Raw genomic sequence first — 22,171 nt, forward strand, 5'->3', positions numbered from 1 at the left:
AATCCAGATGGCAAGGTGTGTGTCCACAAAACAACCAAAACTGCTAATGCTTTTCTATTCAGACATTAATGACAGACCATGTTCTAAGCATGTTACATAAGTCATCTTCATTAATGCTCACAAAGCCCTATGAGACAGGCATTATTTGTGCCCCTGTGTCACGTATAAGAAAACCAAGACACAAAGAGATTACACGATTTGGCAAAGATCACACAGCTTGTAAGAAGGAAGAGTAATGACGTTAGATGGAGAAGAGACTTGAAGAAAGGAGAGGTGACGGCGCAGGGTAGCAGACACACGGGCTGCCCTCCGAAGTTTAGTCCCCCAGGTTGCGGTGACTTTAGAACACTTATTGGAACCCATCAGTGAAGAACTACATAACTCACCACTGGGGTCCAAGGAGTATTCAATCCGAAGATAAGCCCTGAGGGACTATTGTTGAGATAACTCAAAATGTCAGTTAAAGTGGAGAGTCATAAACAATGGCACATGGACCTTACATATTTGGGGACAATTTCTAAAATGCATGCCTCTATTAATCACTCTGAATATACGACCAAAGCCTCTTCTTTGAGCAGAAGTTCACTGACTGAAACTCCAGTTTATCTATTTTTTTTTTTTATAAGCCACACCCATGTTGCCTCATCTTTGGTTTCCTGTTCTGGTTTTTTAATATGCAGAGCAGTCAGGGTGTGGGCTGGTTCACACTTGCTGTGTACAGGGTGGGCAAGATAGCCCTTCTGTGCCCACATGAAGTTCATTATGGCCACATAACTTCCTTGGGTCAGCAGAAGGTAAGTGGAAGTGATGGGAGTCACTCCTGGGCAGGAGCTGGCAAAGCCAGCGCATGCTTCCCCCACGTGTTCTCTTCCTTCTGCCTTGGTTTCTGGCAAAGGTCCAGATATCGGCTGCACCATCAGTCTGAGGCCTGAAGCAGAGCCCCTGCTTACCAGGAGGAGTCTGCAGCAGGACCAAGGAGAAACCTCTGTGTGGGTTGAACTGCTGAGGTCTGGGGAGTGATTTGTTATTGCAGTCTAGCCTACTACCTCCTCCCAACGGGTATACTCATCAAGTACTACGAGTCCAATCTTGGTCTGGGCACTTTGATGTATTTCTCTATATTTCTCCGGTATTTCTGTATGGTCTCCTTAGACCTCATTTCACTCTTATTTCTAGCTTTTGGTTTTTACTGTGGGATACCCAGAGGACCCAGCCCTTATTTATGATGTTACTTCTGTAGTAAATGTGTGTGAGGCCTCCAAGGAGACGCCCAGTGGGCAAGCACGAGGCAGCACACTGAGTGTGGTCACTTGGGACACCCCGGGGGCAGGAACCGTGCCCACCCCGCTCCTGCATTTCCCTCCTGCGGAGACAGACAGCTCTCTGGCAACCCTGGGCATTTTCCCACATTCCTCCTGGGTACTCCACGAATGCAAGGCCCTGACCTCTCTTCACCTGGGCCACTCCTCAGAGTCATGTTTGCCACAAGCAATCTTGAGAGAAGAGGTAACATCTCCCAGGCAAAGAGCAGTCTTTCTCCCACTTTCTATAAAAGTGGAAAATCTCCCGAGGCCAGTGTTCCTCTCCTGTTACTCTAGCCACTGAGTACCCCACCCATCCTGGGCCTCTCGCAAAGCCTGTGTGGGACTTGAGTGGCAGCAGAGAACCAGAGCCAACCATCAGAGTGCTCTGGGGACTGCTTTTGCCTGAGTAATGAAGTCCTTGGTCTCAGATCTAGGAGTCTGGGCTCTTTGGCTGGCATCTGTGTAACAGTAGCAGGCTAACTTGTGAGCTTATACACAGGATAACGGGGTTTCCCAGGTGGCTCAGTGGTAAAGAACCTGCTTGCCAATGCAGGCAACCCAGGTTCGATCTCTGGGTTGGGAAGATCCCCTGGAGGAGGAAATAGCAACCCATTCCAGTATTTTTGCCTGGAAATCCCCTGGACAGAGGTGCCCGTGGGCTATAGTCTATGGGGTCGCGAAAGCGTCGGACATGACTAACTGACTAAATGACAACTACAAACAGGGTGATGTATCAGTCTCTGCCCTGCTCTTGACACCCCACCCCAGTTCTGCTCAGGACCGGGCAGTCTGTGCACTGACGGGCAGTCAGTAAGTGTCCTTTTCACTCACTGACCCGGGGACCGGGGAGTCTCCAGACAGTTCATTCTATACCGGTTCCCTAGGGGCTGCATTACTGATGCTTCCTGGAGCCTCAGTTTTCCCCTCTGCAAGAGGTACAGCACCCAGGACCCAGTTCACACTCAGGGCTATTGGATTCGGGTTTGGAGGAAGATGACTGGCCTTCTCTGGCAATTGCCAGCTGATTTCTGTCTTCCTTTGAGGTGATGCCAGCACACTTGGACTCCAACCAGAGAACTTAGGAAAGAGGAAGGAAGAACTCACTGTGAGTGAGAAAGGGGGAACGCAGCCAGCGGAGACGCACTTGGCCGCGGAGTCTTTCCTTCTGGAGGTCTGCGCAAGCAGAACAGGGGCTCAGTGTTGTCATGAGGCTGGGCTGTTGTGTGTCTCTCCTGGGGTTCTGTTTGGAGAAAGAGATGTGACGTCCACCTTCAGGGAGCTGACGGGAAGGAGTTGCCGTAGTTTCTAGCCAAGGATTTGAGGTGGCTTTGTCAGGGAGGCTGTGGCAGCCTGGGGAAGGTAGCACCTGTGTGCTCAGTTGCTCACTTGTGTTCAACAATTTGCGACCCCATGGTCTGCAGCCCACCACGCTCCTATGTCCATGGGATTTTTCAGGCAGGAATACTTGCGTTGTCATTTCCTCCTCCAGGGGATCTTCCCTACCCAGGGATTGAACCTGTGTCTCCTGGGGGAAGGTAGAAGGTAGTCAGAAACAAGGGGACGGGTGTGTGAGGTCGCTCCCCAGGAAGTGCTGGAATTTGCCCCCAAATCAACTCTTGGCAAAATTAGGATGTGTTCATGCTCTTCCCACTTAATAAATCCAGAGAAACCAACTTAGTGTGACATTGGAAAAAAAAACCCAAAGGGACAATTACTTGACTAGCATTTTTGCTGCGTCTTCAACAGCTGTCACGGGGGAACACCTGTGCGCCTGCATCTCTCTCCTCTGCTTCGTGAAGGAGGCGGCTTAGGGAAGATTGCAGGTGAGGGCTGGAAGGGGAGAAGAGAGGCAGTGGGGGGCCAGGGGCTAAAGCAGGTCTCTTGGGAGGGGCTGCTGCAGGAGAGAGGAGGCATGGAGGAGGGGACGAGATGTGGTTTACTTCTCAGCAGGGTGGGTGGTGTCTGACTGGCTCTGGGGGCCTCGGCGTGCCCTCATCTGCTGCAGCCAGCCCAGGGCTTTCTCTTCACAGAGGATTCTGGCAAAGGTTGTCCCTCGTAGTCTTGGGTCCCAGGGTTTGAGGGGTGGACTCGACCAGTCTCAGGAGCACAGCCTCTCCGCCCTCCACGTAGGAAGGGCCTGTCGCCAGAAGAAGGATAACCCTACTGTGTCCGAGTCCTCATTTCACTTGCAGCTGGGCGCTAATCCAATTGCTGGCTCTAACCTAATTCTCCATTGATGCCCGAGTCCTTTGCCTGCCGATATTAAAACTCTTTTCATTTAATTGTGTAGAAGATAGATCCTCCTCAGCCGTCAGGTGGTAAATATAGAAGAGCTGATGTGTAGCTCTAATTTCTTCCTTGGCAGGGCTCCTGGGGCTCTGAATAATTGGGGACTAAGATGCTCTGGAAGGAGGACCAGGAAGGAGGAGAAAGGAGTTGGGTGGGGCACTGGGACGTTAGCGTGGCCCAAAGGTTACAGCTCAGAGGGAGCGGGGCCTGGTCAGTGTGTTCCTGGCCTGGTCGATGAATCCGTTTCATGAGGACAGTCATCTCCCTCCTGAATCTTTCACATGACTGATGTCCTGAGATGTTGTGGGAGAATCAAATGTTTCTGAATCGAGGATGACCAAGGAGAGGGGGCTGTCCTACCGAAAAGAGTAGGAGGGGTCATGAGACCCCCAGAGTCAGAGGCAGGGAGCAGTGGTCATGATAAGCCCCTTTGATCTCATCACAGAGAAGACTGTGTGAGTCTAGGCACACAGTCACCTGCAGAGTCAGGGTTTTTAATGGACCAAGACCCTCTAAGACAACTGATTGCAGCTCCCTTGTCCGGTGACCACAAGCAGGGCAATGAAGAGGTGGTGACAGAGGGCACGCCTCTTGGTTTCCAGGTCAGCCTATAACAAGGTGGCCATCCTATTTCCCAGTGGAGGGAGGGACGGAGCATCAGAGTAAGACCCTGGTGGCCGTTCGTTAGGAGGCTCATCCACCCAGCAGAGGCCTCCTGAAGTTACTCCTGCCACATGCTGCCTATCCCCACCCTCTTAAAACACCTTATGCAGGGAAAGGTGGTACAGACATAAAGACCACATGGCCCAGGCAGCGGGTCATGGGCAGAGCCTGTTGCTGGCCTCACACCCAGCCTCAAGGAAGCAGGAAGGATCCTAGCAAGAGACCCACTAGTATCTTGGTCACCAGACATGGGCTTCTCTGGCGGCCCACACCAACTGTGGCTTCTCAGGAGCTCACAGCTTCTGGGGCTACCTCGGGCTCTGGAGGGCCTGGCACACACTCCAGCTGTCTTCTCAGGGACAGCTGCCACTGCCTGTAGGCCACCTGCTCAGCCCCAGCTCAGCCCCCAGCTCCTCAGAGTGCCCTGTGCTTGACCACTGGAGGACCAGAGCTTCCTGGACTGGCCATGCTTCCTATGCGAGAGGCTTTGCTATATCTTAGCTTCCTGAAACCCCCCTCCCCCTCCCCCTTGTCATGGACTGGGAGGCACCTCAGATGGTCCTTTCCTCTCCTCTTTCCCTTCCTGCCTCAAGACAAGGCACATATCCAGCATTTCCTGAGGGCTGTTCTCTCCTGGATACTGGGGGATTCTTAAGGCTCCATCCTCTCCTGGCCTGGCTACCCCAGGCCTCTCTGACTCCACGTGTCCACTTCCAATACCAGCTTCTCCCTTCCCACCTCCAGCCTGGGCTCAGTCTTTACCTCTCCTTCACCTGCTGAGCTAGGAGATCCTGGGGCAAGGAGAGGGCACGCCTGGGGCTTGGAGTAGCTGAATCATCTGACTAGGAGATCCTGGAGAAGGTGACCAGAGCAGTTTGCAAGACCGTGGCCCAGATATCACCACTGTTCTTTCCTTCAGAATCTGAGGCCAAACCTGTGACTTGGGGTCACTCTCCCCCATAGTATTTTCAGAGGAAACACTGCTAGGATAGATGACTGCTAGGAACATGGGCCCAGATGGTCCAGTCACAGGATCTCTGAGTGCCGGGGCTGTAACAGCCAGCGCTGCTGAGCAGAGCAACCTTTGCTCATATGAGGAAATTGAAGATCAAATACAGCACACAGAAGGGTGTGTTTGCCCAGGCTCATGCTGTGTCTCCACTCAGAGACCCTGGCTTCCTAACTCCAGTCTACACTCTAGGCATTTCTGCCAGTACAGTCAGAATGATGGGGATTCTTCCGAGCATGGGGGTCAGGATGATGGCATGCCAATTCCATCTCCACCCTCTGCTGGCTGTGTAACCTCCAGAAAGTTACCTGACCTCTCTGGGCATCAGTTTCTTCATCAGTCAATTGGGGGTGCCAATGCTATCTACTTCATATGGGGCTTGAGAATGCACTGAGATCATTCCTCCAAAGCCCCAGCACAGCATTTGGCACGTAGTGAGTAGTAATTAGCCATCATGCAACATTCAGCTTCTCTGGATTGCAAATATCACTAAAACCAATGTGAACCAGAATGAGCATTAGCTATTCAAGAAACAAGCAGGCATTTAATTTACTCCCTCAACAAATCTAAAGGTTCTGTGTCAGGACACCCTTTGGATGGTTTTCCAGAAAAAGAAGGTGACACAGATGTTGTTCTTCCCTCTGTAGAGGTTTCCCAGCCCAGAACAGGGCAACAGAGACATTCCTCTCACCTTGAAGCTGCTCACAGGAAGCAGATGGAGCCATCCGAGTCAGGATGCTGCCGGTCTCTTCCAGAAGGTCCAGAAGCCCAGGACTGCCCTGACCTGCAGCCCACCCTCAACTGAGCAGTATAACTAGTGCTGTGAGAAGCCCCAGTCCCCATCCAAGGAACTTCGGAGCAATGATTACACCCTCCACGGTTCAGTTCCTGCCAAGGCGTTAAGTAAAAATGCTACTACTCACTAGGATCAGAAGAACTAGGGTGAGGAGAGTGGGGCACTCCTAAGATGTAAAATTTAAGAGACACCCTCAAACTCAGTGGGGGCTTCCCAGGTGACTCTAGTGGTAAAGAACCCATCTGCCAATGCAGGAGACATAAGAGATGCGGACTCAATCCCTGGGTCAGGAAGATCCCCTGGAGGAAGGCAGGGCAACCTACTCCAGAATCTTTGCCTGCAGAATCCTATGGACAAAAGAGCCTGGCATGGAATCACAAAGAGTCGGACACAAGTGAAGCGACTTAGCACACATGCATTCCCCAAACTCAGTAGCCAAGATACAGAATATTTCAAGACATTAAAGTTAATTTAAAAATCCATGATCGAACAAAACATCACCCATGCTTTTAAGTGAAGATGGACTCTGTCCCTGCTGAACCGGAGAGTAAGTGCCTCCCTTGCCTCACTCTAGTCCCAGCCCCAAAGCTCAGGTCCCTTCTCAGACAGTAGAGTCAGACTCTCTGGGAAGGGTGTTCCAGACAGAGGTACCATCTGTGGGAAGCTCTGCAGGTAGTTCTGCTGTGCAGAGAGTTGAGTTCCCTTGCTCTGAAAGAAGTAACTAATGCAGGCATGTCTGAGGTTTGCAGAAGAGAAAGAGGAGATACAATGTGATCCCCTAATTGCAGCTGTTTAAGAGTTCTGTGTAGATAGACAGTGCCCCACCCACCAAGGGCGCTGAAATTCTGCTTTTCCAACTTTATTCCTTTGGGGCTTTCTCTGTGGGTTTTCTTTCAGAACCCAGAAACTCCTAGAACAATTAAGCAATGCAATAATTGAACTTGCTGAGTCTTTGCGGACCCTCTGCACCACAGTTTCCACTCCAGATAACTGGGGTCCTTCCCTCTGCTTATTTAAATCCTGTGCAGATTTCCAGCCCCAGTTTATTAAGATTCCGTCTGTGGAATCCCTCTCTCTATTCATTCCATACGTACACATTTGAGGACCTACAATGTGCCAGTCTGGATTATGGACAAGGACTGAATTTTAAAAATTGTGCTTGGGGAAGTCAAAATAATGCCAGCATATAACAAAAGTTAAATTACACTAGAAGGTTCAGAATTAAAATCAGCAATCTCTGGTCCGAACTTCTCCAAGTTCAGTATCATTTCTAGGCGCTTATGACCCTTAATTCTTGTAGGTGTGTCGTCTAGTATTTAGTTCCATTTTTCTAAATATATGCATACAAATTTTTTTATTTACCAGCTTTTGGCATTCACTTTTGAACTCTTGCCATGGTAAAAAAAAAAATAAGACAAATCTCCCATCTCCGTCCCATTTCCTTTCCCTCCATCCTTTGAACATGGTTATTTTTCAGTTTTTTTTTTTTTTTTTACTGAACAATAAAGAAAGCATTGCTGAGCTCAGTTGTACAGTAAAACTGAATTCTTTTTTTTATACAACCTAGAGCTAATAACCTTTTTTATTTATCTGATGTGAGGTATCTATTGTTAACCTTTTCAGTGTCTCTGCCTCTTACCTATCAATATCAATCAAACACGTTGGTTTTATTTTTCCCTCTGTCTTCTTGTTTTAAGCTGGACTTGTTGCTTGCTAAGCCTGGGACTCAAATGTCTTCTTAGGACGCTTGGTCTTCGTCTTCACGCTGAGACATACTTCACTGCACATCTCAGTTCACGTCCTCATTTCTAGAATCTCTTTCTTTTTCTTCCAAAACAGCATTTGTTTCCCTGTTTGGGTGGTACCCATGCTCCAATAGCTTCCTGAGAAAGGGACCTGGGAAGTAAAATTCTCCATCCTTTTATGTCTGAAAATGTCTTTATTCTATCCTCACATTTTGTTGTAAGTTTCCCAGAGCATAAAGTTCTAATCGGAAATACTTTCCACTGTAAAGCATTGCCCATTGACTTTTAAACTCCAGGACTGCTGGTAACCCAAGGCCATTTCTGGTCTCCTGTGACCTGCTCTGTCACTTAGAAGCTCCTAAGATCTCTTCGTAACCATCCTGATTCTCGCTCATGACTTTTTTCACATCCATTATGCTAGGACCCAAGTGAACCCTTTTGTTCTGGAAATTCTTGTCTCTCAACCCTGATGAGGTTTTGTGTGTAATTTCTTTGGTAATTTCTTCTTTTCCATTTTCTCTGTCCTTGCTTTCTTGAATTACCTTTAGCTATATGTTGGACTTCCTAAAATGAAGCTCTAATTCTGTTGTAACATTGTCCCCCTGTATTCTTAAAGAGAATTTTTTTCTGAATGGATTCCTCATATTTCATCTTCTACCCATATATTGGTTTTTAAATTTATCACTCTTTTTATTTTAATTTCTGAGAACTCATTTTTGTTCTCTGTTCCCTGTTCCAAACTCCCTTGTGTCTGGATGTGATATTTTTCTTCTCATTAGGAATGTTATAATTAGCGTTGTTAAAGTTTTCTTCTGTTCTCTGCATAGTCTCTATTCTTCTTCCTTCCTTTCCCTCTTTCTTCTTTCCATCCTTCTTGTTTCTTTCTTTGCAGTTTGGATCTTGTATTTTGTTTGGACTGTAGTCTTTAATGTCAGATGTCTGGTCTTTAATGTTGAGTGTCTAGTGACCCTTGGGTACCATTTCTTACTAAGTGCATGCTCAGTAGCTCAGTTATGTCTGACTCTTTGTGACCCACAGACTGTAGCCCGCCAGGCTCCTCTGTCCCTGGGATTCTCCATGCAAGAATACTAGAGTGGGTTGCCATGCCCTCCTCCAGGGGATCTTCCCAACACAGGGATCAAACACACATCTCTTGTGGCTCCTGCATTGGCAGATGTGTTCTTTACCACTGAGCCACCTGGGAAGAGCTCCCCAGATGCTGACTAAAGCCCTGTGTGCCTGGCCAGGCTCAGCTATTGATATGCTCCACTGGAGGTGGTCAGATGGCAAGCCTGCTTTTCTGTTGGGGAATACCTATATGTCAGATTTTGTTTATATCTATTTTACGGGCTTGTTCAGATCTCCTGAGAAGACTCCTACATCCTGTGTATGGCTGTTGGCCTCCCAGAATCCAGGAGGACTGGAGGGGTGTTGCGGTCCTTTAATGTACCAGAACCTGTTGGTCTGGAGTCGACGATAAGAAAGTGAAAGAGAGAAAGAAGCTAGTATTCCCTGGTTTATGCAGAGAACCAGTAAAACCCTAGAACAGGGCTTGCACTGCTCACAAAGGCACAGGGCATCCTTTCGAGGAGGTCTTGAAAGCCCGGGCAGGAGAATGAGCTTGTGGGGTTTCCACTCTGCAGAGCATTAGCTGGAAGGGGAGAGAGAGAGAGAGAGAGAGAGAGCGAGAGAGAAAGACACGGGGACCCAAGTCTCTGGTGGAGCAAGGGTGTTTTAATGATCTTTTTATGAGTATATATAGGCTGTTATACAAGGAATTTCTTTTGACAATGATAAAGACCAGAAAACCAAACGTACAGTAACGTTATCAAGGAAACAAGGAATTAGCAATGGTCATAAGGTCAGAAGACAATCCATATCTCAAGAAAGAGGGTGGTGACTAAGCAGTTTTGTTGTAAGGAGAATGTTTACTGAAGGAAATCCACGTGTGTGTTTTACCTCACGACCTCAGTCCTGGGAGCAGCGTGCTGCTCCACTCGTTCCCATTACCAGGAACTGATAAGGAACAGAGGATTTATGAGAGACAGAAAACAGCACGCAGGAATCCTCCTGTTAAACGTTCCCTGACAGAGGGGAAACGCCTGAGAGAGGTTTCAGAAGTGGAATCCACAGGACTTGTTTTTCCCTGAAGTTACTAATTTTTTGTTGGCTTCTTCCTTAGTTTCCACATACCTACCACAAATTCTTCCTCAAATTTCCAACAAAACATAAAAATGCTCTCGATTCCGTCAACCTCCTTAGATAAGCTAAAAGTGTGATTTTTTTTTTTTTTGAAAGACATGCCCCTTAGAACCTCCTATTCCTGCCTGGAAGTGATACTCTCCACGTCTCTCCCCCAGCTAAGGAGAATCATTGTAGAGCTGTCCTTCCTTATCATCCTGGGGATTTACTTCTCTCTCTCATGAGCTGACCTCACTGTGTCCTGGATCCGATGCCTTTCTATTTCCTACCTAACTTCCTTGTTTTAGGGTAGCACATTCTCCAGTAACTATCTAAGAAATGTACACAGGAGATAAATTTTGTGAATCATTGAATGTCTGAATATGTATTTATTTTACCTTTTATTTGCTCTTTGTTTTACTTACATGATGGATAGTTGGGCTAGATATGGAATTCTATGTTGCAAATAAATTTTCTCTAAGTTTTAAAGACATTTCTTCATTGTTTCCTAGTTTCCAGTATTGCTGTTGAGAAGTCCAGTGTTATTCTAAGTCTTTGTCCTTTGCACATGACTTGTCGTTCTCCTTTTCCCTAAATTTTTCAGGATTTTTTTTTTCCTTTTGTCTCTGCTGCTCTATGCCTTGAATGAATGAATCTTTTACAATTCTTTGCTGCTAGGTTCTCATGAGTGCTTTCAATGTAGAGACTCATATCCTTCAGTTCTAGAAAAGCTTCTTGTATCATCTTTGAAAATTTTCTCCCCCTTTTATTCTCTCTGATTTCTCTTTCTAGAACTCCTGTCACTAAGATAACTTGAACTTCCAATTTCTTATTTTTTATCTCTTACTTTCCAACTTGTCATTTTGCTCTATTTTTTGAAAAAATGTTTTCAAATTCTCTTTTAGCTCTTCCACTGATTTTAGCTAAAATATTTTTCTCTTTTACTTTCCACGAGCTAGTGGTTATTTTTTGAAAGTTTCCTTTAAAAAAAAATTAGCACTCTTACTTTTTTTCCTCCCGAAGATGCAATATGGTCAGTCTATCACTTTTCAGAGGATATTATCTATACTTTTTGTTTTTTCCTTCTACTTATCTCTGTTTCTCTAAGTTTCTTTCTTTATCTGCCCAATGCCCTTCTCGCTCCGCACTCCTTGTTTAGTGCCTTTCACGTTGAAGGCATTTCTAGTACGTCTGGGGATCCTTGGCAGGAGTTCATTTAACAAAGAGGCACCCACCATCTGATCACAGACTCTGTGGACAGGGCTTGTCCTCAGAGGGGCTTTCCTGGGGGGATCAGGTGCTGAGCTCATGCTACTATCTCTATATCTTTCCTCTTGAGCTGATGGGTTTCTCCAGAGAGGGGCTCTCTCCTATCCAACTGAAAGTCTTTTCAGTGGAGTAGCAGCTGGGACTGGAGATCCACCATTCTGTAGGCAATCCCTCATTTTCAGGATGGCACTTCATCTTCTGCCCCCACTGCTCAGACCCAGTGTCACTAAGAAATTCTCTTTCCATCCTCAACTAGTAGGGAAGAAATTTGCAGAGAGAATGGGGTGGGAGACGGTGGGTCTAAGTCCTTTCTTAAAGGGACTTTCACTGTGTCTTGCTCATCCTCACGTCTGCTTTCAGAGGCGTCTGGCCCCTCTCTGTCCTGAGGCTTTCCAGGCATCGAGGTAGAATCTGGCTCGCTTCTTGCTGCTTTCTACTGGCGTGTACGTATCCACTTTCTCAACTTTGCCAAGGCAGTTACTGCTGGGCCATCCACTTTCCCCTTTCCCAAACTGTACCGTGTCATACTGCCTCAAGCTGTGCTCTCCACGATCCTTCTGTCCATACCTGTCTCGTTCGGAATCAAGAAATAGAGCTGAGGGAGGGGAAATAGTTGGCTAAAGGACACGTTGCTGACCTTTGCCCTTCTTCCATCACCCATCAAATCCCAACCTTCCCGCCCCCGCATCTCCTCCCTCCACAGGTATTCAGGGCCCTCATGCTATTGACAGCTGCCTTTCACAAGTTGGTCCATCCTAAGGGGATGCCTCCGAGGGTAGATGCCCTAAAGCTTCAATGGTGACCATTCTGGCATCTGGCCACACTCTGGGAAAACAGTGTTGTGTTAACACAACAGTGGCTGCCCTGAGTCTCCCTTGGAGGGAGTATGTGGGTGGCGCCCAGGAGTCCAAGGACTCCCTCCCTCATCTATCCCAGCTCAGATGGAAATCCAATCCCCAGCCTAGACCTTTGAGAAATAAATGCCACTCTCAGGGGTCCACTCCTCAGAGTAAGGCCATGCTAAAATGCTTCAATTCCGGGAAAGACCTGATTGAAGCCTTACCACTCATGTCATCCTCGGTGTGAATGAGAGCCTCCCGCCTTCCCGAGCTCAGCTCTTAATGATGAGGGTGGGAATGCAGGGCACCCGAGAGGAAAATGATTTTGTTGGAGGTCACACAGCAGGAGCGAGGCTGAGACAGGGAGCCTGAACCTACAGTGGTCCTCCGGGCCATGCACCACTCACTCTGTCCTCAGCCTGCTACCCCAGGATGGAGGTGGACTAGGTGGAGACTGTGGAGAAGTGTCTGGGACGGATGTAAGTTGTGGGGGAGGATACGGGAAATGGAGAAAAATTCCGCCCCACCCACTCTGCCTTGAGCTGGTTGCGGATCCCTGGTTCCCACTCTTCTGGGGGGCTGTGGAGAGGGTATGCCTCCACGTGCCTCCCTGGCTGTTGTTCTGACACTGGCTGTTACCTTCTTTCCTTCCAGCTGAGGGTGGAGCCTTTGTTGTTGTTTTTGCGGTGTTTTTGGCATCCAGGGTGAACTCTGGTTGTCATGGCAACCCCAGCAGAGGGAAGCAGGGAGAGGGCTTGAGGGAAGCGAATTTATTCCACCGTCAGCTGGTTCTCCAAGAGGGGATCTGCTGAGGATGGAGACTGAGGGGCCTCTCCCTTCCTGGCCCGACTCCAAGCTGGCTTCTGCACCACCACTTCTCCACCACATGCCATTCTGGGTCTAGAGAAGGATACCCTAGTTGGGGTGGAGAAAGGGGAGGGAGAGCCCCAGAGAAACATCCAGGACCTGGGAACTTGTGCTGACCTCTTAATCCTGTTGGGGCAGTGACCATGGGGTGGGCCAGTGCTAGGAAGTCCTCTGGGTGGCCTGAGAACACAAACTCAATCACTATAGGCCTTGGGCCAGGAAGTCAAATAAGAGCACAGGACCATTGTTTGATGGTTAAATATCTTTCTAAGGAAATCGTCTCCTTTACTATTTTCTTCTTAAAACATATGTCCCTCCCGTTCAATTCTCCACTTCTGACAGTGACACATTGACAGAGTAACAGCTTTCTATGAAAACAACAGCATATGACTGGTGATAAATGGCATCTGGCATTAGGGATGAGGGACGATGGGGAATGGTGGGGACCATGGCCAAATGGAGAGCCCTTTTTCAGGATGATGGGCCCTGTGCCTGCCCACTCCAGTTGACCTGTGCCATGTGGACATCCTGGGTCAATTGCTCAGAAGTCAGAAATCCATTTTATGTGAAGTTTCCTGAATTTTACCTTTTTCCTCACTGTAGTCCTGTGCCCACCTAGATGCAGGACTTCTGAAGATCATAGACAAAGAGGCCCCTGTGATCACTTAAACAGTTGAAGTGGGTCAAGCCTCTAGAAATGATCTCATTTGCCTCGTCCTGTTACAGACAGAGGAAACTGGGGCAGGGACCTGCCTGGCTAATGGCACTGAATGGGTTAGTGGCAGGGCTGCAGCTGGAGGTACTCAGGTGGATAAACAGAAAGACAGCCCAGGAATACTTGCGCTGCAGGACCACTCGATGAGGACCTGGCCCCGTCAGGATCAGATTGGCTGAGAAGACCTAGGGATCATATCATTTTAGCTCGTATTTATTAGGATAGGCATCCGTCTTGGTTTTTTACTATATGTTGAATGAGCAGGACTTGCCTATTGAAAATAAATTTATTTTCGGATCTCATAGCCTCTTTAAAATGTATTTTTAAGGAGGTCTTCTCTTGCTCCAGTGAAAACTCAGGCTGGTCCTATATCTTTTCCACTCACTCTTAGGCCACAGAGGAGACATGAATTAAAACTCTGAAACTGATTTAACAGCACTTTCCCCCTGGCCCAACTCAGGTATGGAATGTGCCGTGGGAAGATAGAATTTGTTCTTCTGCTAGTGCGTCTCCCCTCCTTCAGCCACTGTCCAGCTTGCTAGCCAGTTTCCGACTCCTCCTGGGTGTGGGAGGACAGGAGGGAGGTGGGGCTGACAAGGGGAGGAAAAGTCTTGCTGGAGCTGGCACCACCATGAACTGACCTTGTATTCTCTGAGCTCAGCAGATGGGTAAAGCCAGTTCCTCCTTTGCAGTCCCCGAGTGGGGGCCATCTCTATTCTGTTGCCCAGGGAAGGAGATGGCACCAATCACGGTGGGTAGCAATGCCCACCCCACAGCCCACCACCTAGCCACAGGGGTCCCCCGATCAATTGGACTATCCCCAGTAACTTGGTCTGTGTCAATGTTTTATGCCAGGACCACTTCCCCACTGCATGACCTTGTTAAAGACCTTGGGTAATCTCTTTTGGTCTCAGTTGTCCTCATCTGTAACATAAAGAGGTCCATACCTTGCCTTCCTGCTGGTAAGGAGCAGCCGGGTCCTCTGGAGGGCATGGGCGAGAGAGGAAACCTCTTTTCCTGGCTCCCACCTGGGCATTCCCTTCACAAGGACTCTGAGTTCCGGTCCCCACGAGACTCTCCGCTGCCTGCCTGGGGGGCCCCTCCCAATCTCTGAGGTCTCTCCTGCCCCTCCAAGCACTGGGCTCCTGGGCTCCCCTACACTTCCTCCCCAGCACCAAGAGTGGAGCAAGAGAAGCCGCTGACTGTGGGGTAAGGAAGGGGCAGGAGCTGATGCCTGGTGGGTCTCTGGACTCCTTTTCTTTCTTGTCCTCCATCTCCTGACCCCACCCTGTCACCAGGCAGAGACCCTGCTCTTGGTAAACTTGCCATGGAGGAAGGTGAGGACCCCAAGGGCCATATCAGTGTTTGGATGTGGGGTACAGGGGTGTAAGGTTGGGGAGTGGGCTCATCACCAGGAGTTCCTGCTCCTCCCCCAGGACTCAACAGCTGTGTCATTGAGGCCAGGAAGCCACATGGATTCTTAGATGAGATGGGGCAGGTCAGATTAACCCGGAAACTTGGAAGAATCCCCCCGACACCTTTGCCCCAACCCCCTAGGCTCTGGCAGGCCTCCCTGCTGGTGCCTCTGCTCCAGCCCTTCGAGCACTCTGCTGCTGCTGCTGCTGCTAAGTTGCTTCAGTCGTGTCTGATTCTGTGTGACCCCAGAGACAGCAGCCCAGAGAATCCCCGTCCCTGGGATTCTCCAGGCAAGAACACTCGAGCACTCTAGGGACGGTCATCTTCCTTTGAGGCCCAGGGCTGGGCTGTATCTGTTTCCCCTCCTAGACTCCAGCCCTAGGTCTCCTACCTGGCACAGAGTGGCCATTTGACCACTCATTGCTGAATGAGTGAATACATTTGGTAGGATGAGCGGGGGAGAGAGGGGAGGGGCGGGAGCCCGGGAGGAAGGGCTGGGTGTGAGCCCAGTTCAGTCCAGCTGGGTTCATTTCTGCCTGGCGGGAAATATGGGGGTGGTGGTGGTAGGCTCTGAGGATAAGGCTCCCGGCTCTAGTGTGTGAGGCTTGCCCCAGGCTGACAGCTCTGCCGCTAGCATGAGGGCAACAGCTCAGCCCCACTCCTCTCAGTCTGCCCGGGTCTAGGGGTGGGGGGCAGGGGTTGCTCTGGGGAGAAAGGGGGGCAGGTGGAGGAAGCCAGGGGGAGGACCAGGTGGGCATGGAGACCAGAAGAGGAGAGAGACTCAGAAGGAGGGAGACTGAAGCAGGGATGGGGGATCTGGAGAGGTTTCCTCTCCCAGTCCCTCATGCCTTGGCTGACAAAGCACAATTTGCCTATGTGTATCTCTCCTTCAGGAACCACTTCCTGGTTCACTGACCCTGGCCATCTCCTCTGCAAACGGGTGAGGACTACCACAGTGCCTTCTGTAGGCTGTGGGCTCCGAGGAAGGCACTGATCCATGCCTGGGGGGTGGCTGACCAGAGCCATTCAGGCTCACCCTCTTAGTCCTTAGACTCAAGGGGGCCAAGGTAGTGAAGAGCGTGGCATGCTGAGAGATCAGAGGTCCTGGGTTCTAATCCCTGACAGTTGTTCACTGGGTGCCTCTATGGGCCAGTTGCTTAAGCACAATCTGCCTCAGTTTGCCCATCTGTAAACTGGAGATAATAATCAGACTATTTCATGGTGGTGTTGTGAGAATTGAATGAGATAATCCAAGTAGAGCACTGAGCCTGGGACAGCATAAGGTCTCCGTAAATATGTGCTATTTTTACTTGGGGCTCTCTGAATGGACTTGGGACAACAGGCAAACATTTAACATCTGCATGTTGATGATCATATCCACCAAAAGAGAGAGAATGACCCTGGCTCAGACTGCCTGCCAAAGATGGTGAGAGAACTCAAGCTGATGATGGGTGGGAAAACTAATAATTTCCAATAATTCCAATGGCCTCCTCTTTGGTTTTTTATATTATTTCCAATCTTCACTTACTCCTTTGAAGAAGATGTAAATGCCCATTAAACAGATGAGGAGACTGAGGCTTGGGGAAGGTAGGTGGTTTTCCCAGGGTCACAGGCCCTGCTGGGGACAGCAGGGAGGGCTCCTCTAGATTCCCACTTGGGGAGAGGACTGGGGTGTCTAGCGTGAGAGCAGGAGGAAGAGGAGGGGCTTCTGCTTCATCCCTGCCCAGTAACCCTCTCCATGTGTCCCACACACTGCTCCCTGCTGATTCTGAGCAGCAGGTCTCAGATCTCCCTGCCACAATCACCTGTCTGTTGAGGAGAAAATTGGTATAAAATGGTCTGGAGCATTCAGCCTACAGTTTAGGAGAAGCGAGGGTGGGGATGGATGATCAGGATCAGGGAGGAAGAGAGCAGCTTCTGAAGTGATATTTGCACTGCCAGGACCTCAGAAGGTAGCAGTCCCAGGCCCAGGTCCATGTTTGTGGAGGAGGTAAATGCCAGGAGTCAGAGGACTTAGACCCAGGCTCCCAGCTGCAAGACCTGAGCTCCCAAACTGCTTCCCCAAGAAGATGTGGTGTAAAACCCATCCAAGACCACTGGGATCCCAGAGTTTTCCTCTGAGAACAATAAATGTAGTTGTCCAGGCCAAGGAAAGGTGGAGGGCATGAGTGGGCCGTCCGAATGTTGGAGACCCTGCTCTACACTCTGTCCTCTAAATCCTGGTCTTCACTTTATTGGCCTCCTGGAAACATTGGGATGGAGACCTGTGACCTATCCTTCAGGAAGCCCCTGGCTGGTAAGGAGACCAGCCTCACCAGCTTGTCAGTCAGAGAAGAGCCCAGGCTGAGGTGAGAGCCAGGCTGCAGGGGAGAGCTCAGCCCTTTGGGACATGGGAGTTCAGAGAAGGGAGGTCCATGGGGGTTGAGGCTGTTGGGAAACTCCTCTAGGAGGGTGGATAGAGCTGGCCTTTCAAGACTTGGACAGAAGAACTGAGGCAGAAGACCCTCATTGGAGGCTGACATTTTGCAACATCAGTTGGGGGAAAAGTTGAGAATAAACTGAGAAAGGATGGAGGAAGGTGAAGGAAAACTTCACCTGATTGGATCAAGGAAGTTTGGCATGGAGAGTAAGTCAGGAAAGACAAAACAGACCTGGAAGCTGATGGCAGAGAGAGTTAGGTGTGATGCAATGGGAAATAAGGAGTCACTGAGGATTTTAGAGCAAGGGAATGGCTTGGTCAGATTAACAGGTGGCAAGACTCATTCAATTCCTGATGGAACAGTGGCGGAGAGTAGAGGCCTGGTACCTGTGGGGAAGATGTTGCAACTGGTAGAAGGTAACAGTCCCTGGCTTGCGCAGTTCCTTATAGTCAGAAAAGAGAAACAAAATGCCTTTCTAATGTAAATGAGGGACAGGACTAGTTGGATTAGATCAGAATAGGAGTGATCTATGTAGAAGAGGCTAATTCTTAACTAGGTTTCTGATTAGGTCATTTACAAGGACTGAGAATGCAGAGATAGCTGGATTTTGGACTGGCTGACTGCCAAGTATCTGTGAGGCATCAATGTGGAGATGCCCAATAGATAGTTGGATAGATAGGAGTGGGGCTCAAATGATGGATTTGTTCTCATTGGTAAATAGATTGGGAAACAGGGTGGTGCTCAATGGGGTGGGCTTGGGTGCACAGTAGGAGTATCAGAGTCCATGGGGGACATCTCTACCCCCTCCCACAGGGACCGAGCTATGACTAAAAGTGCTGCTGCAGAGTGAGAAGAGGGTGGGGACACAGCCCAGGGCCACCATCGTTTAATGGGGGAGCAGAGGAGGAGTGGCAGTGGGTGGGGTTAAGGAAGTTCAGGGTCAGAGTCATAGGCGTCTGTGTGGCCAAGGGGAGTGCAGTGAGGTGTGGGTTATAGCATGGGGTCAGCTGACGGCAGAGCCCATGTTCCAGAAGCCAAGTCACCCCTGCTGTGGCTGGCTCCCACTGTCTCTGCAAATTGTCCTGGAAGGAATGCGGGGTGCACTACTGTGGGCCCCCAAAGCCCCAGGGATGCCCTCCATCTTGTGCTCACGGGAAGAGGCAGCTGACTAGCCAGCATCTCTCCCTCTCCTAGCCCATTTGTCTCGGGTCTCTGCCATCTGTCTTCTCGGCCCTCCTAGTCCCTTTCCTCCCTGCCTCACACTTTCAGAGCCAGAAGACTAGGCCACTGGGCCTGAGTGTGTTACCAGTTCCTGCACCCCATTCCGGGGCCCCAGAGCTCCCCCTTTCCAGGGAGGCAGAAGTACCACGCAGACTGAACTCAAATTTTATGCTGCAGATCTGACCTCCTATGGCATGAACAAGCCATTCCTGGTCTTGTGAGGGAGTGAATAGACTTTGTGGGCAGGTATAGGCTGGGCCCAGTTTTGAGGTGACGAAGTATACTAGTAGTTGGCCACTGGGACCCTGGCTGGGAAAGCGGATGGTCTCTGCCACCCGCCCGATGGCTGAGGGAGGCAGCCAGCACCAGGGGCGTTGGGCAGCTGAAGGCACAGCTCCTGAGGTCCGCATAGGGGGAGCCTGGCTGTCTGGGCAGCGGCTGAGTCATCTCTGAAGCTGCTGTAGCTGGAACATCCAGTGCCCACTGGTGGACAGGAGCTTATCTGGGCCACCCGCTGCCGGCCTGTGTCTGACGTGATCTCCTGGAGAAGACTGTGTCCCTGGCACTGGTCTGCAGCATGGAGGCCTTGCAGAGCTTGGCGGAGGTGGTGAGGAGGCCCCTGAAACCTGTGGCCCAGGACCAACACACAAGACTCGGGTCTTACAGGCACAGGGTGCGTTCTCATCCAAAGAGATCCAAAGTCCCTTTGCTTCTATTTCAGCAACCCCTGCCAGATAGCTCCAAACTATAGCTCCTTCCCTAAGGGACACTCATATCTCCCGCCCTGGGCTAAACAAGATCAGAAATACCTACCTATGCCCGGAATGGAGGCTTGCTGTGGGTAGGTGGTCTGGCAACATGGAGAGAGGTCGAGAGCTTTAAATATGGAGACTTGGAGAATGTCTTGCCTGGTGTGGGTTTTCAAACATTTTTAGCAGTGGCTCAAGTACATGAAAGTAGTCACAGTGACTGCCCTGGGGGGTGAGGGGCTGGGGTCCCTGTTGACCCCACAGCAGCCCCTGGAGTGTCTCTGATTAACACCTGCAACTCCAGGTAGCACAGTCTGAAAAGCCGTATGTGTCAGCTTCAATCTCTGCATGATATATTCAGCCTCCCTTGTTTACAGAGAGGCACGCTGAGACTTGAGGAGGAGGAACGACCTACATGAGGTTGTTTGTGGCAAAGCCAAGGACATGAACCCCGGTTCCTGCATCCCAGCCTGGGGCCTCCCAGCTGCCTGAGAGAACTCCATCTTCCTGACTGCTGATTGGATTCCAACAGCTCTGTTTTAAAGAATAATTTTATTGTCCTAATTATGCATCTCAATATTCTAAACCATCTTACATCTGCTTTGGAAGCAGGCAGAGTGAAGGTCGTCAATGCATATGTAAAATCATTATGTTCCTTTTTTTCCCCCTTGGGAAGAAATAAAAGGATGAATCTGGTCCCCGCCCTTGATAAGCTCACAGTCTGGGTGGGGTGTTGGGGGAGAGAGGGTGGCAGACTCTGGGTCCACCCTCAGAAGCTGCAGACAGATGGGGAGGGCGGCAGTATGGCAGACACCACCAGGGCATCTGGCTAGCTGCAGAGAAGAGGCATATTCATAGTTCCTGTGTCTTTGGCCTGAATTCTATTAAGAATGTAGATTCTGCCACTTAATAGCTATGACCTCAGACAAGTTTGCTCACATCTTTGTGCCTCAGTTTCCTCATCTGAGTGTAAAGATGATAAAAGCACAAACCTCAAAGAGCTATTATGAAATTTATCATGTATCGGTTCATGCAAAACACTTAGCACTGCACTTGGCAGGTGGTAAATGCTGCTAACAGTCAGCTGATGATGGTGATATGACTGGCTTCCCGCGGGCTCAGGTGGGGTGTCTACCCGGAAGGAGGGGCTATGGGATGAGCTGTCCCAGGGGCAGCACTTCTCGCCCGAGGCTTGGTCATTAGAACCTTGATTGAATATAGAGGAAAGTGTGCTGGCCCCAGAAGCAAGAGGCTTGGAACTCAGATCCTTACTCTGCCACTGGGGCAGGTCTGTTTCTTTCCTGAGCCTCAGTTTTTGTATCTGTAAGATGGGGAGCATCATACCAAACACACCATGGTGCTGTGAGTGTTAGATCAATGTGTGAAATGCTTATCACTTTACCTGGCATGCTGGAAGAGGCATTTGGAAAATATTAGTTCCCCTCCCAAAGAGAACAGGGAGGTGAACCCTGGGTAATGCATCACACAAGGTTCCTCTTCAGAGTTTGGGGAGAAGCTGGCAGTGGCAGCACCAGGAGCTGATAGAGATGGGAGCAAGTGGAGAAATCCGGTGAGACATTGGAAAATTTCGTTTTCATTCACTGAGCACCTGGACAAGAACTGTGTCTGGCCCCTGGGCTGGGTCCTGGGCAGATATAATCTCTACCTATGGGAGCTCCCGGCCTGGAGGAAGCCGGGTGAAGATGTCCCCTTAACTGAATATCATGTCAAGTGTAGCTATTAATGGGGGCTGAGGGCCCTTTAAGCTGGAGATGGTGGAGGTTTTTCTTTGTTTTGTTTGGTTGGGGTTTGAGAGACAGCTTTGATAGGAGACATTTTGGTAGGACAGGTAGGTTGGAGGGCATGCCAGGTGCAGGGAGCTCGTGGGCAAGGGGAGGGGTGGGGAATTATGAAGGGTGTTTGGTAGACTGAATGAAGGTCTAAATTGCGAAGTTTTCTTCCTCAAAAGGAGGCAAGCCTGAAACTCTGCTCCATCCCCACCAGTTACTTAGATCACCCTATTTAACCGGATCAGAATTCTTCCTGGAAGAATTTCTTAATATACAGACCAAAGCTTTAGGACTGCACAGGGGAATATGGACTGCAAGTTCATCACAGGCCTTGGGAGGGTCCAAAGAAGGCTGTGGTGAGCCTGGGTAGAGTCAGCCTAGGCCTGGAAGTCTTCTTGGAGGAGGTACTATATATGGAAACCTACCCTTGTGTCAGGAGAAAGCCAAGCTAAACAGATGATCATTTACTTCGTACTGCATATCAGAGCTGAGAGTTTCCCTCAGATTACTTCTCACTAAGAAGACAGGCCTCTATTCAGGCATGGCAGTTCTGTTTTCCCCAGATGAGGATAATCAGCTTGTTTGGGAGTCAGGCTGACAGCTCAGGCAGCAGGCAGGGGCTGGGGGTGGGAGGCCCTGGGCTGCAGGCAGCTCTGAGGGAACCAAATGCTGCTGCTGTCTGCGTGACAGCCCGGGGCAGGAGGGGACTTCTGTCTGCACCATGGAGGAGTAGGCTGCAGGGCAACGAGCTCAGTTATGTGAACCCCAGAGCCTGCCTGGCCGTCTCATGCCTGAGTCCTGCCACCCCTTCCTCCAAGAAAAGACATCCATCAAGATCTATGCTTGGAGCTATGCCAGGTCTTTTCAGACCTCCTGCAGGGAAGGACCTGATGCCCTC

At 49.7% G+C, this 22,171-nt stretch overlaps 1 protein-coding gene across 1 annotated transcript in view; it reads left to right on the forward strand.

Moving 5' to 3' along the window:
• Nucleotides 1-710: 710 nt before the first annotated feature.
• The window catches only part of ADCYAP1R1 (ADCYAP receptor type I), a 107,649-nt gene continuing 86,188 nt past the window's right edge, over nt 711-22,171 (forward strand). Inside the window, exon 1 of the mRNA XM_070369497.1 lies at nt 711-794. The gene's annotated coding sequence lies outside the window, so the exon portion shown is untranslated. The remainder of the gene's footprint in view (nt 795-22,171) is intronic.

The sequence above is a fragment of the Bos mutus genome, chromosome 4, assembly GCF_027580195.1.
Source record: "Bos mutus isolate GX-2022 chromosome 4, NWIPB_WYAK_1.1, whole genome shotgun sequence".
NCBI lineage: Eukaryota > Metazoa > Chordata > Mammalia > Artiodactyla > Bovidae > Bos > Bos mutus.